This window comes from Chamaea fasciata, unplaced genomic scaffold (genome assembly GCF_029207755.1).
Source record: "Chamaea fasciata isolate MVZ Bird 193981 ecotype frontalis unplaced genomic scaffold, bChaFas1.0.hap1 SCAF_2, whole genome shotgun sequence".
NCBI lineage: Eukaryota > Metazoa > Chordata > Aves > Passeriformes > Sylviidae > Chamaea > Chamaea fasciata.
The window spans coordinates 76,563,283-76,575,782 of NW_027094087.1; positions in this window are offsets into that span (position 1 = coordinate 76,563,283).

The following is a 12,500-nucleotide window of genomic DNA, read 5'->3' on the forward strand; positions in this document are numbered from 1 at the left end:
GGCACATAGGGACAAACAAGTTCCCATGCTGCTCTGAAGTGATATCCACCACATAAGCTCCAGGCCTGGGGTCACCGTGTGGTCTTTCTATTGCTTGTATACCATCATGGATTTATTTCATCTCAAGGTTTTGAAGTTCAACATTGTATGTAGAATAAGATTCTGTGCTTGAAAAATTATTGTTTGAGCCATGGAATAAACTCTGTGGGCAGATTCACTTGTCAAATGCAGGAAAACAAAGGAGTAGATTCAAAACTCTTCAGTCATAAACCAAATACCAGTCCACGTTAAGTTCTAATGAAGTCAGAACACAGTATTAGAAGGTCTAATATCTTACCAGCTTCTAAATTTTATACTGTATGTCATGTTCTTCCAATTTCTCCCAAGACTTGTAGAAATTTTTTAAAATAATTTTGAATATAATTTTTAAATAATGAATGTGTGTGTTTGCTGTTCTTCTTGTAAATGGTAATCTTTCAGTCTAAATTTCAACTCCATCTCACAGGCTAAATAATAGAAGCCTTTCAGATTTTCCTCTCCTTTTCTCAACCTTTTGTGTTTTTGGTTTTTTTTAATCTTTTATGAGAAAAAGAAGATTTTGTGTATTATAGTCAAAAGAAAGGCTAGTATTACAGAAATCTTTATTAAAAATAGAATGATTACATGTTATGCTAGCAAACCATCCCAATACAATGACTGAGACTTCAAAAATAAACACTTCTTATCATTAAGACAGTTCCCTGATATATCTTTTTGAAGCCAGATGTTCCCAGCATTCAAAGATTCAATTTATTTTATGTGTCAACTTCTCAATAACTGGTTTACTTTCAATTTAACATGATACCTTGAATATGCAGAGATTTTCTGCCTCGCTGATTATGTTTAAGCCATAAATTATAACATTTCAGTCTCCAACAGTAAGAAAAGAGTTACAAAAGAAAAATATAATTACATAATTGTAAAGGTTGTGACTGTCAACTTCTGCTTAGTAAATATCTATGAAGAAAATATGTTTTCCTTACTGACAAAGACTGAAACGTCTCAAATGAACAATGTAAGGTCATTGGTGTTTTCTAAGATGAAAGGTGCACCAGTCACCCAGCTCTTTTTTAATTTAAAAAAGTAAACATGTGACTCTTGTCTGTATCACACAATGCACAGCAGCTTTAACAAGGCTCTTCACAAATGGACCTTTAAGAATTTAAGTGTTTCTGAAGCAAGAGGAGAGGTCCTCAGGAAGGTCTCTAACTGATGACAGAGAGGAAAGAAAAAGACAAAAACCTTTCACAGTGGGGGGTGTTACCAGTAGGCTGTAGCAGGACCAATATGGGACCCATCTTGCTCAATATATCCATGAATGAGCTAGGAAAGAGAGTAAAGAAAATTGGCAGTCTCATATTGCCAATCATCATGAGGCAGAAACTAAAACAAAGTCCAAGGAGTTGAAAATTATCTCAGAGTGAGTGACTGCTGAGTGATACAGCAGCAGATGGGGGCTCAGCATTGAAAACGTCCTTCTTCACCAGTGAAGAGTGTCAGAATATAAGTGCTGTAAATATCCTCAATGTGACCCTACAGAAAAGCAGCTTTCTGGGAAAACTTTATAAACATGAAATACCTAAATCAGTGACTTAAACCCCAGAGGTATAATTAACGTTCATTTCTGCACACTGAGTCATCCTGACTATGGCTTCTCTTTTCAGATCAATGCCCAGTCCTTTTGGCTTTCCTTACTGGGAGATCTGCTCAAACAGCAACTTACTCTCCCAGGAATGGGCCAAGGAACCAGACAAGGGCAGAATGCAATTTTATTTAAAAAAAATATGTTTAGTGATAAAAAGCACGTTTCTCTGTAAATAACAAAAAATATCCCTGTGTGGTCCAGGACTGATATTTTCCCTGCCTTTGATTGTGTATGCTCCACAAGATTAGTTTCCATTGTACTTCCAAACTATGCAGCAATGATACACCTACAAAACATTGGGGCTTTCTCTGTTTCCACAAAAGTTTTAAAATTTCAGTTTCAATTTCAATTTGGAAAAGGTGTTCCTTCCACAAACTTCCTGATGGAGCCTTTCTTCCTCTCAAGATGCCATGGGTAACCCTGCAGCTGTGTATTTCTTCCAGCAGAGGAAGCTTGTGTAGTTTCAAAAGCACACAGCTTGCCTTCCACAGCTAGATTTGGCTGTGCATTTATGTTCTGGTTCAACAACCCTCTTGTCAGAAAATAGTTTTGTCAATTACAGAAGTAGAGCTGGAAGTTCAAACAATGGCATTCTACTTTAGGTCTTGTGAATGCTGAAGGGGAAAAAATTGCTTATTAAATAACGTTCCCCAAAGAAAAAGCCTTTTTTCCCCCCTATGTTTGTATAAAACATGCCATTTTGTATATATATTTCCCTTCCTGCAGTGATGATATTCATATCATTCGAAGAAAATGGCAGGGTTTTGAGATTCATAATAGAAGAAAGTTCACTTTCTTGTAGTACTGAAAATCATAATGGATAAGCCAGAATGAGGCAGGAAATGGAAGAAACATCTTGAGTGTTATATGCTGTTTATAATGAGCAGAATATAAGTGCCTGAAAGTATTTTAGTATTCCAGGCAGACAATTAAAATTAGATGGAGACCTAGAGCTCATTAAGAAACATGAGATTGATTTTATTGTCCTATACCTCTGCCCCTGAGAACCATCATTGCATTATATCTTGCTTTTTGTAAGCCTTTTTTCTTATGCCCTTGTCACACAAGCCAAACATATGCAAAGGGAACAAAACATACCTTCTCTGTCTTCTTCTCACATTTCACATTTTATAACGGAGACATCAGTTCTTATCTCAGGTTAATGTCTGTGTAGACAGCAGAATAGCAAATTCCCTGGACTAAATGGATCCATTAAGGGTGACCTTTAATGGTTTTAAACTAAAATAGAATCAATTTAGATTAGATAGAAGGGAGAAGTTTTTTACAGTGATGGTGATAAAACACTGGAACAGGTTGCCCAGAGAGGTGGTGGATGCCACATCCCTGTAAACATTAAAGTCAGATTGGACTGAGCTCTGAGCACCCTGCTCTATTGAAAGATGTCCCTGTCCCCAAGGGGGGGTTGGACTAGATGACCTTTAAAGGCCCCTTCCAGCCCAAACTGTTCTGTGATTCTGTGACCCTGTAACCATGCTGAGACACGCACCTTGGACAGTCCATGTCAACGCAGTTGTGAAATGTTTACTTGCAGGCTACGGTTGTCCCAGCAGAAAAAGCTGCACTGTATCTCATTGATAACTGATAAGTAGCAGTCTTACAACTGACTGCACTACTTGACTATTTTAATGTAAAGATTATCTCATTTTTTACTCTTCATTAATTTCATTATATACCAGCTGTTACCTGTAAAACCTTGTGTTGACAGAAGTGTATTGTATTCATCTGCTGAATAAATGAACATATGGATTCCTGCAAGTACTAGTTGTCACTCTGGGGTGTTGTTACCAAATGAAATCATCATGATGTGATGAGTTTTTCAGAGTACAGCTTTGTGCTGTGTTTAATCCAACTTAACTTCAGTCTACTGCCAAAGTGCTGATCCCACTCTTCCTTTCTCCCAGCCCTGGCTCCGGTCCTTGCATTAGCAATCACATGCCCGCTTGGTGATTTGGATCAGTTCACTGATCCCATGGGAAATGCATCCACATCCTGCAGGATTAATCTCCTGTGGCAGCAGTCTCTGGGTGTCATGCAGCAGGGACACCATATGTGAGGGAGTGAGGGAGGGAGGCCAACACCTCCCATTCTCTGGTAGCCCACAGTTAGCTCAGATGAGCTAGGAGGTGAAACTCCATCCAGAATGTCCTCTATGGAGTGGGATGGTGGCTCCAGTTCTGTCATACCACAAAAGCCACCTTCTCAGCTTGCAGGAATGAATGCTCCTGCCTGTGGTTTAAGCCCAGAGCTGCGTATTCATAGCAACCAGTCTTCACAGAGAATATACGGAAGGAAACAGTGGAGGGATGACTTGGCTGACAATAAACCTCTTTGTTAGGCAATCAGAGACCCTCAGCCTGCAGCCTTCATGGCCCAAAATTTAACACCCAAAAAGGAAAAGCCAGAAATCAGATACCCTCATAAAAAGTGATCTTGTTATTTTGGAAAGGTTTCTATTAGGCCATGAGCTGTTTTCTAGCACTTGAATCTGCCATCATCCCCACTAGGTATATGTGGGGGACAGCTACAGCTTGTAACTGTGCCCCACAAAAATCCAGCTCCTGTGCATGTACCTTCCTACTCTGCCCATCATTCCCATTCCATTTAGCTTTCTAAAAGTAATTACCCAGTAAGTTCCTGTTGAGCTCACTATGCTCTGACACGATCCAGCCATCTTCCACCTCCTCCTGCAGACTTCCTCTCATTCACAAAAATTAGCTGCAACCTTCCACTTGCACCAGACCTTTGGCAAGATCCCAGAGCCTTGCACTCCCTTGGCATCTACATTTGCCAGCTCAGTTTTCCTCCTGTCTTTTTCATGATTGCAGGCTTCCTGGGGATTTTGGACTGAGTATATCTCTTCTGCCAGCTGAGGCAGTGGCTACCTAATGCTTTTATTGCAAGGAAGAGCAGATCGTGCTGTTCCACATCAGCACTACTCTTCTTCCCTGCACAGAAGCAAGTTTATCGGGTGAACTATGGGCTGTAGGCTTCTATTTATACTTCAGTGGAGTAGCAGAGCTGACATCTTCCCATCCCACTGTCTCCTGACAGCAGAGGGGTTTGCCTCAACATCACAGCTGCAGAAGGCCACAAATCTACATTTTTTTCTGTTGAAGCTTAAGTGAGAAAAACACATATGGGCCCTTGAAATTGCTACCAAGAATTACCATCACAAAGAAATACAGAGATGACTCTTCTAGACACTTTGTGTACAGACTGGGATAAATGCAAATTTGTGCTACGTTCAGTATGCAGAACTCACCTTCACAGTCTGTTCTTCCTGGATGAGGTTCTAGAGGTTCTAGTTTCTTATCTGAATACTGCAATTTTGTTAGACCTTTACTCTCAGTTCAGCTCATTCTGCATCTTGGACCTTGGAATATATCCTGCCCCAAAGAGCACATTCCCTAACTGTCCAGGTGCAATTCATGACCTTCCCTACCATTCTCTTGACAAACTCTTCAGTACCAACTCACAGGTACTGTGGATCAGGTATTATAGATCTTTATATATATGTGTGTGTGTGTGTGTGTGTACACATTATGTGTATTTCTACATATATACATATAATGTGTATAAGTATACATATGTAAAATCAGAGATATATATAAGGTGATGTGGTTCTGTGCACTGATATCATACTGATGTCAGCACAAAGATTCTCATCAGCTTTACTGGACTCTTGATTTCTGATGTTTGTAGATAGTACACAGGCTTCTCAGCCCATGGCACATCTTCCTTTTTACCTGCATGTAGGTTGACACTATTGTCACTGACTCATTTCCATGAGCAGTTTTCTCAAAGAATGTAATACAGCCCTATGCTTGCAGTTACTTGTATTTATGAAAGTTAAAAAAAAAATTCTAACCTCTTCCTCACTATAGCTCATGGTTTTACCATGTGTCTTCATATCATTCTTCCAGCAGAAACACAAGATCACATAGTTTTTATGTTCTGACTGTTAAGCCAAGAAGTACTTTCAGAAGATGCGTCTCTGATCTTTACACATATGAAGTGTTTCTATTTAATGACTTGAGTGTTCAACCAACTTCTACAGAGATTATTTTTAACGCATTTCAGTTTAGCTTTAAGATTATGTTCTAGGCTCCTCAAGAAGTCCATGTGAAGATGAGGGTGCAACATCATTAGAGTGTTTAACTGTTCAAAGACTGTCCCTCCCAACAATTACGTCTTTCTTCAGCACTAGCATCATTTCTTGTTGCCTTAATCTGAGCTGGAAACCACACCTTTCCCCTACAGAGATCCTAAGCTGAAGTTTCCTCTGCTTTCCATGGGGCAGACACAGTGGACGACAGAGCAGGAAGAAGCAGCCTCGACAGTCCTTGCACACAGGTCCTTGGCCCCAGTTGAAGATCTTGTTAGAAGTGCCTCAGGAGCTGCCATCCAGTGACTTTTCTAACTCCTCCCATCCCAAAGCTTTGTCACTGAGCATCTCAAACGTCCACATCAGTCCTTCCCAAATTATTTCAAGTATGTGATGCTTGTGTAATGCAAATCTCCTCTGAGCAGTCCTGCCTCCCAAAGCTCTCCCATCCAAATCACAATTCACTGCAAATCCCTTCTGCTTTGATGACCTCCCCAGGATCAGTTGCCTGAGGGTCCATCCAGGGGCTGATCTCAAATTCTCTCAACACTTACAACAGCAGCAGCAGCCATTAGCCCCACAGGCTATGGATGTTCCTTGCTGTCCTCTCAAGGACTAAACCCAAAGCTCTTTTCTTTCTATACCCAAAGCATGTCCGACTTTAACTCTGAAGTTTGCAGGATAGCTCTAAAGCCTGCATCTGTATACACTTAAGAAGATGTCTGAAACTGAATGTTATTCAGGAATGAGCTGCTCTTCCAAAAAATTCCCTTAATGGACAGTGTCTAGCTGGCATGGCCTCACAAAGAGTCATCTTGGAGAGCTAGGGCTCCTATCAAATGCAGTGATTATGGCTTTCTTGTTAATGACAGGGTGAGCTGAGTAGTTGTACAACAGATTAACACTCTGGGAAGCCATGCAGGAGACAGGAATCTGAAATCAGTGCATACTCAGTCTGTAAGAATGAAATGCAGCCCGATTCGGCCCAAATTTGTATCCACTTAAAATAATGGCTTGCTGAAGTGTCTACCCATCCATCTATTTAATAGGGTGCTGGTTTTTTGGGGGGGCTGTTTTCTCTGGGGATTAGTCTGCTATGCCCACAGAAGTCAGTTTTGCTTTGCCTGACTGACATTTTGCTCAGTTACAAAAAAAACCAACCAACCAAACAAACAAAAAAACCCCAAACAAACCCTAAACTTGCTTGTGACTTTGTTTCTTAGGGCATAGTTTCATGCCTAGTGTTTGAGTCCTTCAGTTAAATTGGATTAAGCACAACATGAAACTGTAACCAGTGATTTTATCATATTTTAGAGTAAGAGTGTTGGGTTGCTGCAGCACAATCAGCTTTTTTCTTGTTCTTTTCTATTCTTCAATATCAAAGTCTCTTTTTTATAATACCACGTGGGATTTTGGCAATTTTAATAAGTTTTTAGAAGTCTGTAAGAGAGGCAATTTCCACCAATGCTGCAAGAAACTCTCTCTTGCTAAAATCTGCCCAAATATTTTGATTTTCCTAAACATCCAGCAACCCTATGGTCTCCAAAAGCGATACTATGATCTATGTGTCTGATATGATACAATAGTGATCTAGGTATTTTCACAGGATAATCTGAAACTTGTGATACCTGCGAGCGAAAAGTGATTAAGTTAATGATGTAGTGGGGTTTCTGGATATGCATCTCCTTCCCGACCTTCCCTGCCACTGTATTTTTCTGCCACCTGGTGGTGGAAAATGAGGTCCTGGGGAGCAATCCCGGGCAGCACTTAGGGAAGATTTACCCGAACAAGGGGTAAATTGACAAAGAAACAAAGGTTAAATAAAGGTAGGAAAGAGTCGTGTATTTTATATCTACCAATATTACCTGGAGTCTCTAGTCACTGGCTGGCGCTTCACTGCAAAAAGCCCAGTCCGGGCAAAACAAACAAATCCTTCCTGTTCCACAAGCTGCCTCAAGCCAGATGGGAAATGGCTCTGGACTTCTTTAATTCCTCCTGATTCCGCCAAGCTCCCTGAGCTTGAAATAGGTGGCACAGAACAGCATCTTGGGTCTGCCCCCTACAACAGGGGTGGCAGCAAATCAGGGAGGGAGCAGAGTTCATCACCTGTGTGCTGTGGGTGCTGGAGGATCCATCTGCTCTGAAGCTGTAGTGGAGAAGTCGTGAGTCACACTTGCAATGAATGAATGAAATAAACATCTTAAAATGAAAACCAACCAACCAAAAGATGCCAAACCCCAGCTTGAGTTTCTGTAACTCAGTCAGGAATGTGTTGGTGAGTGATCACAGCCTGGTCCAAAACAGGGGGAGGAGATGGTCTGTGCAAGTAACATCTTGCTATGCTACGACAGAGAATATGACTATTAGTCTCATATTCCTGCTCCCTGCAAGACAGCAGGGGAAGATGTAGAGAATCTGGAGCTTCTCTCTTCCCACCCATCCCAATTTCCTTGCTCAGTTTCTTAAACAAAATCTCCCCCTCCAGTTTCAGCACTCAGCCAGGCCCTTTCACCCTGGGATATCCACGGCTCTAACTTGAGTACACTTGTGTAGCAGTGTTCTACTCCTACCCACCCACGTTTGGGATCAGATTTCAGTGAAAATGCATTCAATAACATTAGTTCACTTAGGTGGTTACAGAGCTGGCCTCAGGCACTCTGTTGAACTAAAGTACCAGCCTGAAAGAGCTGAAAAAATTGAATTAACCTTTGCTTGAATTATTTTTTTGTACAATAAGACCTTTAGGAAATAGCACTCCCATCTAAGGAGAAAATATTTCCCGTTTTCTCTACCAATGAAGGATGGTATGGCTGTGGGAGCATTGGTTGTTTTTTCTTTGTTGGTTGGTTGGGTTTTTTTGGGGGGTTTTTGGTGGTTTTTTTAAGTTTTCAAGGCTTAAATAAAGTATGTTTCCCAGCTGGGAAAGGACTATGTTCAACTTAGAATTAAAAAAAAGAAAAAAAAAAAAAAAAGCCCTTTATGGGCTAAGGTGCAAAGAAGCTCAGACAGGGACATACATTGCAGTCCTCTGAATCTCACAGGAGGAGGATAAACACATTTCCACATGACCAGATGATACTGTTGTACACTACAACGACATGGATTCCGAATTTCAGAAGGTTAAAATGACTTTTTAATTTTTTGGGATGTGTTTCTTTTATATATTTTTTTACACAGACCAATTTGATTGGTGAAAAAACTTTTTTAATTACATTGGTCAGACCAGAGGGACATAAAGAAGTCCCTCCTAGGGAAAGAATGTAAATATAGGTACAAAAACAGTTCTCTTGTTTACAGAAGACTTCCTGGGAAAAGAATTTCAGAAAATTAAAACATCTCAGGCACAAACGAGGGCTACAGGCAGACAACTGAAATTTCATCTTAATCCCATGAGAGTTTTATTTGCCACTTACAGCAGCAGCAGACCAAATGAGGGATTGCAACAGCAGTTTGAGAACGGGTACTGTGACAATGCCTCAATTTTTCATGCTTAGCTTTTGCACAGTTTTTTTATTCATCATTTTATTTAGTTATGCATCTTTCACCTCCATCTTCCACCTCCATCTTCCATCATCAAATTTTAATTCTCCCTCACCCCCAGAATACAGCAATAGTGTTACAGAGAGCGAGCCACCTTCACAACAGACATTCTCCTTATGAGTATTTCAGAAGGTCTTGTGACCATTTTGGCATTGAAGAGAAAACCAGCTCTTTCATCTTTTGCCAGCAAAGGCAAACCTGTCTGATTAGCATCTGCAATAATTAGGAAGTACTTGCTGGCTAGCCAGTGTGACACCCAGCTGCAAGAAAGGTCAGGAGGAGGATTCCAGCAGCCTGTCAGCCTGGTCTCAGTGCTCAAGGAAGGTTATGGAGCAGATTATCTTGAGTGTGATCACATGGCACGTGCAGGGGCTCAGGCCCAGTCAGCAGAGGTTTAGGAAAGGCAGGTCCTTCTTGACCAACCTGCTTTCCTTCTATGACAAGTTGATCTGCCTACTGGATGAGGGAATGACTGGGGGTGTTATCTACTGAGAATTTAATAAAGCCTCTGACACTGTCTCCCACAGAATTCTGCTGGGAAAGCTGGGAGGCCATGGCTTTGGCAGATGCACTCTTTTTGCAGGGTAAAAAACAGTCAGGAGTGGTAGTGGATGGAATTACATCCAGTGGTGTTTCCCAGGGCTCAGTATTGGAAACTGTCCTGCTTAATATCTTTATTGATGACCTGGACAAGGGGATCAAATTCCCCCTCAGTCAGTTTGCAAATGACACCAAGCTGGATGGGAGTCTTGATCTGCTGTAGGGTAGGAAGGTTCTGAAGAGGAATCTGGATATCAGGGATCCATGGGCAGTGGGCCTCAAAAAGACCAAGTGCTAGGTCCTGCCCTTGGGTTACAAGCACCTGTAGCGCTACAGGCTAGGGGCAAGTGGATGGAAAACTTCCTGGCAGAAGGGTACCTTGGGGTGCTGGTCAACAGCCAGCTGAACATGAGCCAGCAGCAAGCCCATGTGGCCGAGAAGACCAGCAGCATCCTGTTTTTTTGCTTATTGCATCACCAATAGTGTGGTCAGCAGGACCAAAGGAGTGATTGCCCTCCTGTACCCAGCACTGGGTGAGGCCACAGCTCAAGTCCTGTGCTCAGTTTTGGGTCCCACATTCCAAGGAGATCGAGGTGCTGGAGCAAATCTGGAGAAGGGCAATGGAACTGGGGAAGGCTCTGGAGCAAAAGTCCTGTGAGAAGCATTTGAGGGGGCTGGGGTTGTTTAGCCTGGAGAAAAGGAGGCTCAGAGGAGATGTTAGCACCCTCTACAACTGCCTGAGAGTGTAGCCAGGTGGGGATCGGTCTGTTCTCCCAGCAACCATTGATAGGATGAGAGGAAAGGACCTCAAGTTGTGCCAGGGGAGGTTGAGATTGGATGTAAGGAGAAATTTCTTCACTGAAAGAGTGGTTAAGTATTAGAATGGGCCATCCAGGGAGGTGGTGGAGTCAGCATCCCTGGCAGAATTCAAAAAACAGCTGAATGTGGCACTCCACAATATTGTTCAGTGGGCAGGGTGGTGGTAGATCAAAGGTTGGACTTGATGATCTTGCAGGTCTTTTCCAACCTTAATGATTCTATCATTCATGTAAACACACAGCTACTGTGTGAAAAGCACAGGGCCTCTTTTGCTCATCTTCCTGTACTCTCTCTGTCCCCCCTGTACAGTCAGAGCAGCTGTTAAATTCCCTGGGACATGGACTAAAGCCTACCTCTGGAGTTAAGGTGGTTTATGCAGAGCTTTGACTCAGGATTAGGAATGAGCATGGGAAAGGGATAACATCTAACAGCAACACTAGAGAACCCACTGAATTGCTCTCATGTTACCCTTGTGCTGTGCTAAATTACACAAAATCCTGTCTTGCAGTGGTGTCTGTAGGAAGAACAGTATTGATTGAATTACAGGGAAATGAGGCATCTTTGATTTTCCTGAACCTCCTGGTGGAGGAGAACGATTTTACTTGTTAATTCCCCTTTGCTAATTTGTCTCCCCTTCACGGTTTAAGGCAAGACCAAGTTGTTTTATTACCAGTATTGTAATCTCTGCACGATGCTCAGTGAATATTTTGCTAAAGTACTACTTCAAGCTATGAAAGAAAGAGCTAAGAGCAAGTTGTAGAGTACGTATAGGTGGCTTGCAATTGCTTCCAGGAAATTTTTAAAAACCCAACAACTTTGTATATACTTTTGTTTATACCTACAGATAAGTTTTTCCAAGGATTATGCTGCTAATGAGCCAATTTTTAAGAACAGCAAATGGCAGAGGATGGATTCACGTAGCTCAGAAATATGATATTGAACTATTTTAAGTCAAGTGCCATTAGGCTGAGCTAAAGGGGAATATGGAAAAAACATGGAAGCTTTACAGTATATTTGTAATACCATTAAGCACGCAGACATACACATTTCTGTATCTACCTGGCCCTACATGAGTGCAGATTAGATTGCTAGAACAGGATTTCATAATTCATTACTCTTGCATATTGTTAGTTTTGAATGATCAACTGTTAATTTGATTCATTTCAGGCTGTCTTCTCTGTAACAGAAAATTATATGCAAAAGACTCTCTCAGCAAGTCTGATAGTCTAGACAGCAGCATGCTAAACTAAACACTGTCACATTTAGAGGTTAACTGTACCTCTTAAATGCTTAAAACTAAGGAACTGAAAACACTCAATTTCAGCCCAAAGACCAATTCCCTGCACACGACTTCTGGACACAGTCACAGCCATGCTGACTTGAGCTACCCAGGCAGGCATTTTAAACACTTAAATCCCTTTTGAAAATGAGATTAAAATTTTGTCACACACAACAGTCCCCATTCTACCTTACAGATAGTTTTCTCCTCATCAGAAAGGTTCTCTAGCTAATTTTACAGTATTATTTGCTTTCTGGACATAAACCATATCCATCATATTGTAGACAAGTTAGTGGGTTTGCTAAAGCACTAAGGGACAGCAGCTTATTGTATAAAAACTAGACACATGAACTGTATTCCAAAGGGAATAAAAGGTAGTGTTAAAATGATAAATAAACATTCCACCTGGCACTGATGAAGTACTAGGTAGAAGATGCTATTCTATTGGATACAGTTAGGAGATAATTTATTTTGCTTAACTTGCATGGCAAAAGAAATGCTGGCTAGTCTGC